The sequence below is a fragment of the Mirounga angustirostris genome, unplaced genomic scaffold, assembly GCF_029215605.1.
Source record: "Mirounga angustirostris isolate CCGP_5_RB_7025 unplaced genomic scaffold, mMirAng1.0.hap1 SCAF_13, whole genome shotgun sequence".
Classification (NCBI taxonomy): Eukaryota; Metazoa; Chordata; class Mammalia; order Carnivora; family Phocidae; genus Mirounga; species Mirounga angustirostris.
The window spans coordinates 3,884,250-3,901,177 of record NW_026991721.1 but is presented as its reverse complement, the minus strand read 5'-3'; the positions used below and the strand labels follow the sequence as shown (position 1 = coordinate 3,901,177).

The 16,928-nt window shown below is 48.1% G+C and overlaps 1 long non-coding RNA gene across 1 annotated transcript in view; it reads right to left on the bottom strand.

Moving 5' to 3' along the window:
• Positions 1 to 215: 215 nt before the first annotated feature.
• The window catches only part of LOC123856865 (uncharacterized), a 53,837-nt gene continuing 37,124 nt past the window's right edge, over positions 216 to 16,928 (bottom strand). Inside the window, exon 3 of the long non-coding RNA XR_010406754.1 lies at positions 216 to 12,620. This is a non-coding gene — a long non-coding RNA (uncharacterized LOC123856865). The remainder of the gene's footprint in view (positions 12,621 to 16,928) is intronic.

The window sequence follows — 16,928 nt, the reverse complement described above, 5'->3', positions numbered from 1 at the left end:
CGCTGCAGAACTGTCTGATCCTTTACACAAGTGCGGAGCGTGGTAAATATTTCCATGCAAACAAGTGTGTTTCTGGGATGACGAATTCGCTTTTTCAATGGAACGTGGCGAGTTGAGGGCTGTCCCCGCAGTCCGTCCCCGACAGCTGCAGCCGGGCTGATTTTGCAAAGCTAGACAGTTCCCGTCCCTGTAATCAGCTCTCAGACTTCGCTGGAACCGAGGATCCCCAGGCACCTGTGAAAATGCAGATTCCAGGGGACACCCTAGAGGTTCTAATCTACAGTGTCTGGGCCGGGGGCCGGGAATCTGCATTTCTACCAAGTTTTCCATATGATTTTGATGCAGGTGGTCTGAGGAAATCTGCTCCAGAGAAATACAGTCTGGGATCTCTCACTGCGATCATCTTTTTTAAAAAACCATGTTCCCACAAGGATCTGTGCTCACGGGTGATAGGAACAACTTCTTGGTTGTGTCCAGAGCTTTGGCCACGGGTCTTAGCCAAAGAAGCACCACATAATAAGCACCTTTTATTTTGCCTGATTAATCCCCAAAACCTCATAATGCTTTTGCAAACCAGATTATTTGACGCTAAAGATTTTACCTGATTCTCACTGAGGAAAATAAAAAAATGGGAATGTTGGTGGTCTTGTCCACAGACTCACATCCAGGACGTCCTGCATCCATCGGGGAGGTTGTAAAGAACTTTATTACTGGGGTAAATTTCATATTACATACTTCACCCATTTCAAGGATACAATTTGATGATGTTTCAGTAAATTTACCAAGTTGTGCCATTTTCATCATCCCACGAACATCTCATGCCCACTCACAGCTCGTTCCCCTCGAATGAGACCCCTGCCACCTCCCAAGCCTCAGTCAATCCACGTTCTGTCTCTGTTGTTCACCTTTCTGGACGTTTTATATGAAGGAATTGAATAGTGCGTGGTCTCTTGGGAGGGGCTTCTCTCACTCGGTGGTGTTTCCGAGGTTCACTCGTATTGTCCCACAGACTCTCAGCTTCCTCCCTTTTACGGACAGACGTGCAGCACATTGTCCAACCCAGTCACCAGCTGATGGACATGTTCGCTGTTTCCAGTTTGTGAAATTGCTCTTTTGTAATGGCGCAGACTCCATATCCTAAGGGCGCGTCCACATAGGAGGCTGGCAGTGGGCTCTCCTGTCCACGCAAGGCCAGTTCTCTGGATGCAGAGCTTGAGGCAAGGGTTCTGGTGAAGGAGGTTTATTGAGGAAGAAGCCTGTGAGAGAGGAAAGGGGAGGGAGGACGTGGGGCAGGGACATCTGGCACAAACCACACTGTTGAGCTGTCTCTGAGACTGGGGCAGGCTTTTGGACCCCCTATCAGTCGGCCATTGGTGTGGGCTGCCCCCTGGGAGGGGAACATAACTTCCTAGGCAGGGTGGCATTAGCCACGTTCTCACTGAGGGTGGACTGGACCACACCTGAGGTGGATCTGGGAGGGCTTTCCGGAGGAGGTAACAGTTCAAGGGCTTCTTGGAAAGTAGAACTCAGTCCAGTCATGAAGAGGAGCAATGGAATTCAAGAGAGAAAACAGAAGCAAGGAAGCAAGGAGGTCTCGCTTATTTAGAGACCCAGAATGTGCTGGAGGTGGGGACGGGGTGAGGCTTTGGGGTTTGAGCTTTAGCTCAAGGCCAGTAAAAACCCAGGAGCTGACGTGGGTACGTCAATTATGCAGTCTGCTCTTCAGCCTAATTATTCTCATGGACTTGCCCATTACCACTCCTGCGGCTTTCATGGGTGACACAGGATGTGAGGGGAACCTCAGCTTGGTACTCTGTTTTCTTACTCTTCGCGTCTTCCTGTCCCAAGGCGGGGCCCTTATGTGGCCCTATGGGCTCTACCCTCTTGCGTACAAAGACTGATTAATTCTGAGGGAGGCAGAAAGGGGCCAGGTGTTCAATTCATTCCCTGGAGTCTCCAACCTGAAGGGATCTTTGTAACAAACCCCGTGTTTTCTTCTGCTTTAGGCCGGGGAGCTGCCCCACCAGATGGCTCTGACATCAAACAACGGCTCGAATCGTGTCTGCTCTCCTCTGAATGCTCTGTCTTCGTTCCGCCACGAGCCAGCTCTCTGTCCGGAGGGCCAGACTGCCAAGTTCTGGGTCCTGACTGTGCTGACCTTTGCACTTGGAGGAAGGCTTCGGAATGCAGTGTCACCTGTCCGGGTGCGGCCTGCTGGCTGGCTGAGTTCGTGGCATGGGGCCCCCCATGGCCCTGGGGGGTGTGATTGGTGAGAGGTTCTCAGGGCACCCTGGGGAGAACATGGGCGCTGGAAACAAGGCCCATGGACTTAGAGGCAACATATCTTGCAAATTCGAAGACTAGAGCTAGGAAAACTCCCGCTGACCTCGGCTCCAGACGGCGGGCACGAGCTCATTGCCTCCTCCACCAGCTCGGGGTCTTCCTTCTCCGCTGGGGCCTTGGCTGTTGGGGGCATCGCCACGGGGTGGGGTGGCCATTGTCTGTTCATTGCTCTGCGTTATCTTTACGTGACCTCAGCCAGAGGGAAAGCTGGGTGAGATCAGGGACAGAGCTTGCGTGTGTCTGTATCCCCTGGGGGGGCTGGTTACATGGACAGTGGAGGTACCACCTCCAAACCCACTGCCTGGTGGGGGCCAGGGTTCGGCACTTTCTCTCCCAAAGTCCTAAGACTTCGCGCTTCTTTCGCTCTCTCTGTCTCTCTGCCTCTTTGTCTCTGTGTGTCTCCCTGTCTCTCTCCGTCTCTCTCCTTCTCCAGCCGGCTTCTGCTCCATGCTCATCCCCCTCACTGCTGGAAGTTCTCTGCGGTATGTGGGATGGACTCCAGCACCGCCCCGAGGGTTCTCAGGCCAGAGGGAGAAGGAAGGAATTTATGAGGGCGCCCTAGGCGTTAGCGGGCAGGAGATACTGACTCACGGGGGGTTAGGCTCTCAGTCCTGGGCTTCAGGCACCCAGGAGGCGGAAGAGGTCACCTGCCTTTGTACATGGCAGCATAGTTTCACCCCAGCGGGTGGCCCCAGGCCAGTGTGGGAGGCTCTGGGGGGACAGTGACCAACCGTGAGGACGGCTGAGCCGGCTACCTCTTCTGGATGCATCACCCTGGGCGAGTCACCCGGCAGGGACCTCGTCAGCAAAGGAAGGCCTGGGCAGAAGGGCTCCAGGGCCCCCTCCAGCTATACATGCCCTCTAGCCGGTGATGAGCTGGCTGCAGGCCCGCTCGGAGCCCCAGGGGTGGGGGGGTGGGGGGTCCTGGATTTGCTTCCCCTCTGCAGGCCGGAATGGGCGGTGTGCGTGGCCCCACGCTCCAGGCAGGAGGATGCAGGGCAAGATTCAGATGCAAGGCTGAGCAGGCCTCGGACTGGGGCCTTGGGGCAGTGCGGGGGCTGGTGGCAGTGGCCCGACTCTGTCCCCTGCCAGGCCTGGGCTGCCCACCGGGTGGGCTGGCTGGTGTTGCCGCTGAGCCCAGAGCGGCCCAGATCCAGTCTCTGCCCACAGAGCAGCGCCCGGCCCACTCCTCCCGCTGGCTGGGACAGTTGCAGAGTCTCAGAAGACAGGGGTCACTGGGAATAAGGCTCAGAGCCGCAGGAAAGACACGGCCCTGGGTTAAGTTCGCTAAAACGTCTCTGCAGAGAGGTCCCTTCAAGGCCCCTCAATGCCAGACTTGGCTCGGAACAGTCTGAGCACCTCTCTTAGGATTGGTCAGCCCCGCTAGAAACCCCCATGACTCTATGATCGCACCTCGTTTTCCATCAGAGTGGGGTGCCCACCCAGCCTGGCAACCGCCTCCCCCTCAGGGCTGGCAGCCTCCTTTAGATCTGTGCTCGGAGCCTCCGCAGCCCCTCGGCCGCCCACGGTAAGGCCGGCTCACCCCGTCGAGTCCTTGCAGAGTCTCTCCCACGGTGGGCCTCTCGCCCCCTCCCCCTCCCCAGGTCCCCTGTTCCTGACATCCTGCATCAGTGTGCTATGGTCGTGACAACTCGGGACCCTACATCGACTTGACATCTTCACCCAGAGGCCACAGTTTACCTTCGGGTCCACCTTGCTGTCGCACATTCTGAGATAGGACGGGTGTATAATGCCAAGCGTCCAGCACCGCAGAGTATTTTCACCGCCCCCCAAAATCCTCTGGCTCTGCCCGTTCAACCCTCCTTGCCCCTAACCTCTGGCAGTCCCTCATCTTCCTACTGTCTCCGTAGTTTTGCCTTTTCCAGAATGTCCTACACGGTTGGAATCACTCAATACGTAGCCCTTCAGATTGGCTTCTCTCACTTAGTAAAACACATTTAAGCTTCCCCCACGTCTTTTCGTAGCTCGAGAGCTCCTTTCTTTTTAGCGCTGAGCTCTAGCCCACTGTCTGGATGGACCACAGCTCGTTTATCCATCCACCTGCTGAGGGACATCTTGGTTGCTCCCAAGTTGGGGCAGTTACGAAGAAAGCTGCTATGAACATCTGTGTGCAGGTTGGTGTCAACATACATTTTCGACTCCTTTGGGGAAATATCAAAGCGCACAGTTGCTAGGTGGTCTGGTCAAAGTATGTTTAGTTTTGTAAGAAACTGCCAAACCGTCTTCCAAGGTGGCTGCCCCTCGTTGCCTTCCCGCCCACGTGAGTGAGAGTTCCCAAGACGGTGTATCCTCATGTGTTGGCCGTGTTTGGGTTTGGGCCATTTTAATAGGTATGCAGTGGTGTCTCGTTGTTTTAGTTTGCAATTCCCTGATAACGTGTGATGTGGAGCACCTTTTCACACGTTTACTTGCCATCCGTGTATCTTCTTCGGTGAGGTTCAATCATTGTCATTACTAACTTAGCCAAGCAGCAGAGTCTGAAGAAATACTGGAGTGAAGATCTCAGTTGCCGACCCAGGTTCTATCATTTGCTAATGCTTTGGGAAGAATCACTCAGAAGGGCAGCACGGGATTCCGGGGACACTCCTGAAAGGGAGCTGGCTCAGCTGGGAGGTGTGCTCTTCCCGCCCTCCGCCCTTCCTCTCTCTGTTGCCTGGAACTCGCATGGGATGGCTGAGCTCCCGCAGCCAGTCTGGACCCCGAGGTGTCTCTGAGGCTGGAAACTGTGTGCTAGGCTGGTAGAGCAGATGGACTAAAGAAGGAACGGGGTTTCTGGTGAAGCCCCGTAGCAGCCACGGCCTGCTTACCTCCAGGCTTCTTTTAGGAGGAAGAGAAACTTCTGTGCTGCATAAGACATTATTCTGGACTTTTTAAGACATGCAGTCAGACTACTTCTTTCCTATCTGGAGAGGCACGCGAGCAAACACAACCCCAGTCTCCAGGGACTCTCCACACCTGTGGTGGCCGCCATCCAGAGAAGGCAAGGGCGTTTAGCACGTATTCAGAACTCCCCCTGGGACTGACCTCATGCTCTAGCCCCACAAGAGGAGTGAGAAAGTGTCCATCCTGCGTTGGCGTGAATGGCCCCTTGAGTGGCCCACGGGAGCTGTCCACCCAGACAGGGGAGGGGGACACGCTCTGGAAAACACGGGACGAGTTGCAACAAAATAAGTCATAAGATGTGAGACTAACAAAGAGCAATGTATTTCTGCATCAAGACATTTTATGTCACATGTAATTTTAAATATATGTGGGACGCCTGGGTGGCTCAGTTAGTTGAGCGTCTGCCCTTGGCTCAGGTCATGATTCCAGGGTCCTGGAATCGAGCCCTGCATCGGGCTCGCCACTCAGCAGGCTCTCCAGAAGCCGGGGGAGGCAGGAAGGACCCTCACCCAGAGCCTGCAGGAAGAACATAGCCCTGCCCACACCTTGATTTCAGACTTCTCCTCTCCAGAAGTGTAAGTACATTTCTGTTGGTTTGTGTCCCAGGACACCTAGACACGTGGCTTGAATGTGAATCTGGGGGAGACAAGAGATACAGGGATATAGTCGAATGTCCCCTCGGAATATTTCACTGCTTCACTTAATTACACGACACTCCCTTCATTTGTTTTCCTTCCCATTAAAAACAGGCATTAGGCATACCTAAATCAAGGCGGCTTACCCATATTGGAAAGCCGTGTTTCAGATAGGCACCTACGATGAAATAACACTAAGCTTTGTTACAAAATGTCTTTCGTTTTCATTATTTTTCGACGTTTGGGGGGTATAAGTAGAGAATTTAAGATAAGCAGTCCTAAAAATGGCAGGTTGTAAAAGTTGGTGGTCGTTGCAAGCAGGATTGTAGAATTCACTGTACTGAAGTTCGTTTAGACTCTGGAAAGCAACGTGGGTCTTCCTGGAAGAAGAGCATGAACAGTAGCTCCGTCGTCCATCCACGGGGGACCAAGTTGGTTGCCGTAATTGGTGTTGCAGGGGTTGCAAAGCAGAGGACTAACAGTCGCGTTACCTGCTGGGGAGATGGGAGGGGGAACCTTCCCCACCAGGAATAGGACCCGGCACTCACTGTGGCAGGACTAGCTCCCTGTCCCTGGGGTCAGCCTGACAGCCGGGCTGTTGACGCTCTGCTGACTGCAGGTCGTGAATCCGTGCTAGTCCGGGTGGCATCTGGCCAACGGCCATGGTTCACAGTGAGCTGGAAAGGTGCCATTGGCAGTGTGAGGACAAGACCTCAACTGGCTTAAGCCATGCTTGGTGACAAGTAAGGATAGACGGAAATCGGGAAGGGGCCACAGTGGGTCTAGGGCACGTATTGCCGTGGACATATGTTTTCCAGTGGCTCCATTGCATAGTGGCTTATATTTTTAGCTAACTAAAAAAAAAAAAAAAAAAAAAAAAAGGACAACTTTCTTCTTACAAGACCAATGTAAGTTGACTCTAGAACAGTTAGAGACTAGAGCGAAGACTACACCAGCATCATCAACTCTTGCCTGTGATTGCAGGCTTATTTCTGAGCATGCACAGACATGTTTTTAATGTTTTAAAAAGGGATCATGTTGGGGGTGTCTGGGTAGCTCAGTCCGTTGAGCTTCTGATGCTTGATCTCAACTCAGGTCTTGATCTCAGGGTGGTGAGTTCAAGCCCCACATTAGGCTCCATGCTAAAAAGGGGGGGAGAGGGGATCATGTTGTATATACTACTTTATTAATTGAATGTCTGTATCATGAATTGTGATTAGTTGTAATCAATTGTGATTAAGCTTACATGTTAGTTTTTTTTAACTTAATAATTTAACTAAGTTTTTGTCGAGCATCTGCTGCATGCCGCCTTTGGGTGCCCCGCCTTTGTGAGGCTCCCAGTCTGCAGGGGAGGCAGCAATCACCATTCCATGTTACACAAACCTAGTCCCTTAAACTGCCCACCACAATGAGATGAAAGATAACTACAGACTAGATCAGGAGCGCGGATCTGGGCTGGGGCACGGCGAAGCGTCAGACTAAGATGACAGGAAGAGTAGCTACACGTCTCTCTGCTGAGGGCCAGACAGATGCAAGGACCGTTGTACCGTCAGTTAGGAAATGTCTCCCCCCAAGATTCCTTAACATATGCACCTCCACTTTCCTGTATAGCTTTCATGGTTTGGGTTTTTGTTTCTTTGTTTTCTCATTTAATTATTTTTAGTCATCTGGAACTTATTTTTGAGTAGGGGATGAGTATGGATCTACGTTTATATTTTTCCCATATACTCCCCATTGATTTGAAACACAAACTATATTCTACTTATTGGGGGTCCGTTGCTGAATTTTCTCTTTCATCCCATTAATTTGTACGTCTGTTCCCATTATCGTACCACACGCTATCTCTACACCTGCATTGCAATAGCCTTCATTAATGCTTCCTTCACTTTTCTCGAACATTTATGTTTCTGGATAACTTTTAGATTCTCTTTGTCAGCCTCATCCTAAAATCCTACTGGGATTTTATTTGGCTTGTGTTAAACACATAGATTCTTCGGGCAGACACTTGACTTCTGTAAAGTCATAGATAGTCTGTCCATTAATAGAAAAGTGGTCTGTTACTCCAACCTTCTATGTCCCTCAGTAAAGTTTTATAGTTCTCTTCTTATTTATATAAGTGTCCTTTCTGCACATTCCTTGTTTATTACTAGAGATTTTAAAAACTGGGTTGCTGTCGTGAGTAAGGTCTGCACTTGTTATGATGGTTCCTCCTGAGCATCACTGGTCTATAAGAAAGCTATTGATTTTTGTAGAATTAGTTTCTAACTAGCCACCTTCTGAATTCTCCTACACTCATTTCTTTGTGACTACTTCAGGATTTGTAGACAGACCATCATACATGTGTGTTGTCTTCTCCATACTGAAACTATACCTCTGTGGGGACTTTTGGAACAATATTGATGAGTAATAGCAATAATGGAGCATTCTAGCCTGTCCCAGACTTAATTATCCAGATGATCATAGACTTTTCCTCCTTTTGACCTAGTAATGTGGAGAATTATGTTAGCAGATTTTCTAATGTTGAGCCCCACCCTTCTCTGAATAAACCTAACAGGTTATGCTATATGCTTTTAAAAATATGATTGAAATTGATTTGCCATTATTTTATTTGAAATCTTTATAAATCTATATTTATAACTTAGGTATATCTGTAGCTTTGCTTTGTGCAAATAGGAAGACTGTCCATCTTTATTTTTACTGGGAAGAGTAGTCTAAATTGCATAGAGATGTGGGGTTACTGGAGGGTTTGATGGAACTCCTGGAGGATATTTCTTTAATAATTTTTCAGTTTCTCCTCTGGGTGATTGACTTTTCAGGTTGTCAACCTTGTCTTCATTCAATCACTGGGTCATTCCCATTTTTTTAGGCAGCAGCCGGCATCTCACGAGCACCCAGAGAACACAAGCAACTTCTCAGTAATGAGTCCTACACAGCCTTCGCGAGAACTGTGTGAAGGACCGCAGGCCCTGTGGCCAGCCCCCATGCCCATCCTCAGTTGTTTCCTCTCTGTATACCTTCATAATGAAAGCATTTAATCTGTCTCGGAAAGCAACCTTGACCTCATCCCACAAATGTCAATATGTCTGTAATTTCAGTTTTTACTTCTGCTTTGCCCTAATTTAGAAGAGTGTTCTCATTTTTATTTATTTTTTTTAAAGATTTTATTTATTTATTTGACAGAGAGAGACACAGCGAGAGAGGGAGCACAAGCAGGGGGAATGGGAGAGGGAGAAGCAGGCCTCCTGCCGAGCAGGGAGCCCGATGCAGGGCTCGATCCCAGGACCCTGGGATCGTGACCTGAGCCGAAGGCAGACGCTTAACGACTGAGCCACCCAGGCGCCCCCTCATTTTTATTTTTTAATTCTTTTTGCGAGTAAAATTAGAAGTGTGTTTTTTAAGACCACGTGCTTGGATTATAAATTTCTGGTTGTACTGCTTTGTAATCATGGCATATGACTTACGTAAATATGACCTAAGAGCTGGGAAATGTTCCTTCTCTATGTGTAGGATATGGAATTTGCTTGTGGCTGGTCTGTACACTCACACATATCTAAAAAATGTTTATTAATTATAATCATATTGTATGCTCTATTTTTTGCCTATTCCATAGATTTCCTTACTACGGGCCCACAAACCGTATCCACTAGTAGACAATGATTCAGAATTCAGAATGTTTTAGTTTTATGAAGGGTAACATTTGGTATTTTACATAAAACTTACACAGAAAATTGCTCTTTTTCAGTGAAATGCACAAATATTAGCACTAAGTGACAGCGCTACAATGCCCTCCCATCAATTCAGATCCCGTTTGGCTGCCTGATGGGCATCAGGCTGATGAAGTTTTGCCTTTCAGAGCTTTGGGTGTTCCAAATATGGGAAAGAGATGTTGGGCCTTGGTGGGTTTCTGCCTTTACATTTCCAGCAATTTTGCATTACATTTTTTTTTTAAGATTTTATTTATTTGTTTGAGAGAGAGAGAATGAGAGACAGAGAGCACGAGAGGGAAGAGGGCAGAGGGAGAAGCAGACCCCCTGCTGAGCAGGGAGCCCGATGCGGGACTCAATCCCGGGACTTCAGGATCATGACCTGAGCCGAAGGCAGTCGCTTAACCAACTGAGCCACCCAGGCGCCCTGTATTATATTTTTTAGGGCATAATTACCTATCACCAAAAGGCTCAAGTCAGTATGTCTTTATTGCAATTTGTACTATTTATCAAAATAAAAGTGCTTTCTTTGTTCTGCTGTGCTTTGCTGTTGAATTTTACTTGAGGCAATATTATTATCGTGACTCCTACTTTATTTTTGTTTGCATCTTCTTTGGATATACTCACCTATTCAGTTATTATTTTTTACCTTTTGGAAAGAAATGGCACATATTTGATATTTGAATTCTTTGTTCAATTTTAGAGTCTTCCTAATAAAAGAATCTATTTCATTTACATTTATTATTATAGGTAAGATATTCAGTCCTGTTTGTCTCCTTGTTCTATTATTGTGTGCATGTGCTTCTTATCATTCATTGTGTCTTCGTCTTGGTGTGTAGAATCTATACTAAGTTGAATCCTATGAAATTGCCTATAGTCTTCAGTTTGGGACTTACAAACGTGGAAATTTATTACAGTGTTCAATCTGATAGTTGGCCATTATCTCCTGCTGCTTTGTCAATGCCGATCAGTTTCCTGACTTTTCTCCCCTCTGGATTCTGTAGTAGATCATTTTCAGAAGGCTTCATCTTCTGGATACTACTCTACTTCTCCTGTCTTGTCCCACATCGGTGAGTTTATTCTTTTTTGCTTGTTTGTTTGCTTGCTTTTTAAATCCCTGAACAAAGCAAGATTTGTTCAGTGCCATGTTTTTAAACAATTTGGCAAATCAGTCACGCTGGTTGGGTTTCCTTTCCAAGATCCCAACAGGAAAGCAAGTTAAGTGCTTGATTCCAATCTGATCCCCAGTTTCCTTGGGCAGAGCTTTACCTAGAATCCTACTCTCTGCTCTGCTGGGGTGAGTTCCGTCTGTTCTTTCCCAGTTTTGATGTTAGGCCACCTCTCGCTGTTTCTGTGGTGTCATAAATTTTGGTGTTTTCAGTGTCCCTGGGGGCATTTTACTAGAAGTGGGAAGAGAATTAGCTCTAGATGTTACCTTGTACCATTTAGCTAACTCACCCCCCGCCAACTCATGCTATCACAACCCATGTAAAGTTTGGTTCTTCTGAGTCACACATTAAGCACCTTGTAATTTTAACATAAACCTACAGACGTAAAATGAAGGTGGCGAATGAGGCAAAAGGGAGCCATGAGCCAAAGCTTATGGCAGATGCTTTTTGCCTAGACACATAGAACAACATCTGCTCAGTTTAACAGTGATAAACCTTCCCTTGCAGCAATCAGGGTGATGTATTAGCAAGTACTCTGATAATCATGACAGCAGGTTTTAGCCTTAAAAATCATGTTCATAGGCAAACGTCCAAAGTTATAAGGCAGATGAGACCCACGGTAGCGTTCCTCATTGACAGAAGCTGGGCTACACAGCCAACCTTTGTTATCACCATTCGCGGGAGCCTATGGGGGCCACACATCTGTAAATAGTGTGACAATTCTGCTCTAAGCCTTCTTCATTCAGCAAACGTGTACCCCCTTGGGCTAGTCAGGTTGTCACCTTGCACCAATATCTCCACCTGTCTCAGACTTTTCCAAATGGGGTCCTAGGTGGTGAGCTATGTGCGGAACACTGAGTACCCCCTGGCTTTTCCCTCCTGGCTGTGGTCATCATGGGCTTTCGAAATCATGAATCTAATCAAGCCTTTTTCTGCTCAATTGACTGTAGTGTTTCCCACGCTGAGACACTGAAGCCAAACTCCATATAGGCTAGCCCTACAAAACTCTTCACAGAGCGGCCCCCAGCCTCTGTACACTCTCCCCTGAGGTCAGCTTCACTGACCCTCCTCACTGGCCCTGGATGTCGTTTGTCCTCTCGATGGCTCTGCTCTTTCCCACAGGCTGGTCCATACCCTGGAAGTCCACCCTCTTTCTACCCCCTTCCTCCTCTTCCTGCCAAAATCCAGCTCATCCTTCGGGACCCACAGTCTTCTCTGATTGAGTCTGCTTCCCATTGTCTCACAGTCTGTCCCCCATCTTGGCAGCCGCTGATTTCTATTCTCCACAGCATCACTGCGCTCAGACTTGGGAGGACGTGCCCACGGACTGGTTGTCTTGGGAGGTGGTCTGGCGTGGAATATGGGTGTGGGCTCGACCTCTCCGTGCCTGCTTTACTCATCTACAAGTTGGGGTGCCCATAGCACCTGCCTCCTCCTTCAGAGTGTCTGTAACGTGCTTTTCTGCAGAGCCAGTACCAGGAAAGGAACGCTGACTTTTGTCCTCACTGTGATTGTATTCTCGTTACCCTTCATACCTGTGTCTCCCCAGGGCCACAGACAATGCCTGACACAGGGTCAATGCCTGAAGCATAAAAGATTGTCTGTCACAGCAGAGGACAGAGCCATGCTCCTCTGTCCTTCTGGCTCATCACTGTGTTCCTTCCTGCTAGGGCACATGGGCTGGGACTGAAGTCTGAGGCAAAAGATGTAGCTTCCAAAGGGAGGGGTCTGTAATAGGCACGGTGGATTTGCTTCATTTTAAAAGCTGTTTATGGTGGATCCCTTATCAGATGGTTCTCTCTCCACACCTGCCCCGTGAAGTTATCAGCCAGGAGCCGGAACCCGTCAGGATTCCTGGCCACACCCTGGGGTGAGAGTCAACAGTGAATGCCATGAAACTTCTCTTGCATCTCAACTGTGTCCCTATGGTTTTCTCCAGAAATCTGTAGCACATCAGTAAACACAACCTCATAGACAACCTGGCGGAATTTTGACACTTAAAACTTGCATATGGCTCCTTTCCCTTCTTAGAGCAATGATTCAAGCACAGACTCATGCTTCTAACCTCCTCAGGAAATGCTTTTTGGTGACCAGAATTACACGTATCTGTTGGTATGTTTCCGATCAATGGGAGTTCTCCAGCTGCCGGCATGTTTGTTTTTGGGTATTTGTTTGTTTGTTTGTTTTCCGGCACTGTAAGAGCTTGTTGGAACTGGACACAGAAGAGTTGAGTCAAGTTCCTCAAGTTAGTTCTGAATGTTCAATCAACTAGTTCAAGTTCTCTGCATGACCCAAGGCTGACTCATCCGCACTTTGGCCACTGCCCAGTAGAGTAAACTTAGATACCATAGACTCACTACATAATATTTATAACAAAATCCATTCACCAGGAGGACTCAGGCTGGCCTAGGATAACATATTCCATGGGATGGTTAAGGATCCCTAATATATAAAGAGTTCTTAAAAATCAATGAGAAAAGAGGGAATGCCTATAGGAAAATGTAGAAAAGACATGAGCAGACAATTCACACACACACACACAAAAGACCTAATTACCAGTAAAAATATGAAAAGGCACCCAACCTTATTATTATTTAGAGCAACAAAAATTGAAATAATATAAGGGCACGTGTTTTTGTTTTGTCTATCAAATTGGCAAAGACAAAAGAAGTTGGCAGAACCTGGCATCACTGGTTGTTGGTGGAAACATCAACCCTTCCAGCCTTCACAGGAGAGGTGGGGTCTGTGTGGTCCTATTAATCAAACTTGAAGCTGGATCCTCTTTGATAGCAATTATGCATCAAGGAATTAAAACCTAAGAACTTTCGTTAAGTGTATAAGGACAGATATAAAAGGATTTTCACTAGGGCATTATTTTTAAAAGCAAATTATATAAACTCCTCCACTCAAAGAAAAACACCAAACCCATATGCTCTCACAGGGAACCCTCCTCCTAAACCTTTCATCCCAATGCCATTTAAAACTCTGTGGAGCAAAGAACGAGAAAGAAAACTTTCCCATTGTTTTCATAAAGCCAGTGTTAATACTGATGCCAAAACTTGTTGAAGGGTTAGATAAATATCTTTTATAAATATCGTGGAGAAAATCCAAAATAAAATATAAACAGAATTTAGAAGCACATTAAAGACCAAGACTGGTACAATAGTAGGAAATACATTGATATAATTGATCATATTAATTGACCTAGTGGGAGAAATCAAATGACTGTTTCCATAGTTGGAAAAACATGTGACAATATCCTGATAAACCCCTCAACAAAGTAAGAATAGATGGAAGTGTCTCTAATATGACAAAATATATCCATCCCAGCCAGCCTCATGCTCAACAGGGAAACTCTAAGGCTATCCCCTGCATCCCCTGCATTGTTCCAGAATTACTAGCAAATACAATTTTAAAGGATATGAGAAGTATGAGGATCAAAAACAAGACAAAGTCTTACTCTTTGCAGATGATATGCTTTTATTCCTAGAAAATCCATTGAGAAGCTGTTCTAAGCAATAAAATAAATGAGCAAGGGAGCAACTATATTTAAAAAAAATAGCTTCCATACACACACACACACACACACACAGAGAGAGAGAGAGAGAGAGAGAGAGAGAGAGAGAGGGAGAGCTACACTGGAAGAGAACACTTGATTTTCAGCTAATTTTTTTAAAAAGATAAAATAGCAGGAATAAGTATAACAAGAATTTTTTAGATCTATATGGAAAACTCATTTAAAAAAACTATTGAAGGACAGAAAACAATTGGAATTGGAAAGGCAGGCCAGGTTCTAGAAGTCACTCTCCCTAAATTGATTTATGAAGTTCCCTTGACTCCAATGCAAACATGAGCAGCTCTTTTTCTCTGACCAGAGAAGGCAATGCTAAGCTTCATGAAGAAAAATGGGTAAGACAGACAGGAGAACCATGAAAAAGAAGAGGGACAAAGAGAGCCATTATCCTGGCAGGTAGTAAAACATCACAAAGCATCAGTCTCTAAAACAGTGTGGGGCCATGAGCAGATACACAGGCTGACCAGAGACACAGTCCAGGAGGCCCAGGTGGACATGGAGCACGGACGGGTCCTCAGGTCAATGGGGAGAGCATGGCCAACAGACGGTGTTAGGAGAGCTCACCACCACCGCCATAAACCCCTGGTGAACCGAAGGGCCAGATGAGAAAAGAAAAGAAACAAATCATGAAAGACTGGAGGAAAATGGGGAAGAGCTCTTTTATAGCCACATGAGGGGAAGGCCTTTTCAGTATGACCAAAAATATGAAAAGGATAAACAAAACCCCCCATAAAATGTACTACGTGAAAGTAAACATCTCACGAAATGATGAGTGGGGAGACACACTGTGCCTACCGTCCTGTCCTGATGTCACTTCCTGCTCTGGCAGGTCAGCACAGAGTCCCTGCCCATGTCCCCCCACCCCCTTCCTCACGCAATAACACCAGCATGTCCTTTCCTCTCTGAGATACATGTTTAATTAAACCACTGATTGTCATAAGATTGTGACATGCTCTTGGGGTTGTCAAACTAGAAGAAACACTGGTGGTCATCTGGGCTGACCCCAGCAAATACCCTGATGGCAACATTCACGGGCCGCACCGTGTCCCCCCAAAATTCATATTTTGAGGTCCTGACTCCCCACGGCCCTCAAAATGTAGCAGTATTTAGGTCTGGAAGGAGGTGATCAAGGTATAATGAGGTCACTAGGGTGGCCCTGATCCGCGAGAGAAAGACGACCTTCTTCCAAACCACCGTCTTGTTCCCCCGGACACTGGGAAGCAAAAGGACCTGCTTCTGGGCACCGTAACGAGCCACATTTTCCCTGAAAAATTCTCCAAAAGCAGTCATGTTCTTCACCATCATTTTCCTCCCTTGAACCATTTTAGATTCTCGAGTATTTTCAGAGAAATTTAATCCTTATGTTCCAGATTCATTTATACTGAAATCATCAAAATGCTTTTTTGTCTGTCTAAGAGGATTTGGGTATTCTTTTTATAGATCCATTGAAGCCATTTTTGCTTTGAATCACGTTCTGGCAGTTCTAAATGAATTCAGACGATCCCCCAACCCTCCCCCCCACCCCCGCGTCCCGCTCTGTTCCACTGTCAGAACACTCAGAATCCAGGCAAGTGCTAAATTTGGCTAAATGATTTCCCCTCCCATCACACACTGAGCCTGATGGTGCCAGGGGACTGCGGGGGCCCTGCCCACTCCCACCACCCGCATGCTGGAGGGGCTCAGGGGCCTCCGTGGCCTCCCAGCGTGCCGTCCCCTCATCTAGATTAGACTGTCAAGCCAGGGACCTTGGACCCTCACTCTGAGGACACACGCCTGCCACATTCAGCGCGCGCTGTCCGGGGTCCTGGTTTAAAAAACGCTACCTGGTGTCTGGCCCAGGGCTTCGCAAACGTGGCTCCGTCTGAGGACCACAGGGAAGCTTTAGATAAACTGAGGGGGATGCAGCCAGAAGAGCAATGGGTGGCCTCCATCTTCCTCCAAAGCTGCCCCTGGGATGCCTACCAGGGATCCAGGTGAGGGCTGCCCACACTCTATGGGCGATGGAGATGCGGAAGGGCGGCGCACGGATGCATGGAGCAAGGGGGGAGTCCGTGGGAAAGGCAGCGGCCTCTTCTGCCCCTGTTCTCTCCCACCCCCAACCCCACGTGGGGGCAGGCACGAGGCTGCCGGGAGGGCAACGGGGAGCCTCCCGCTTGCTGCTGGGGTCCCCCCCAGGGCCAACATTCCTCCCTCAGCCCTCACAGAAGGCACCGGACACCCCCTTTAAGCTTTTTCTCCTGGCTCAACTTTTAAGCCTTTGAGGATGTACCACTCCCAAAGGCAGGGACAGGGGCCCCAAGCCACTGGCCCTCCTCAGGGCCGTCCTGGGGCTGCACCAGAGGACAGTGCAGGGACGCAGTTGCCGGGGCAGTCTTAGGACACAGGGCTTTGCCGCCTCCGGACACTGCCCAAAGGCAGAGAAAGGAGGGTGACGCCAACGGCAGGTGATCCTGAGGGAGCGAAGGAGGATGTGCCCAAAGCTCAGCGCAGGGCCAGGTAAACCCTGCACGTTCACCAGCGACTCTTGTCATCAAAGCCGTGCTGATTGTTCAACTACTGACATGTGTGATCGATGTCAGATACTTCTGCCATCCTCAGA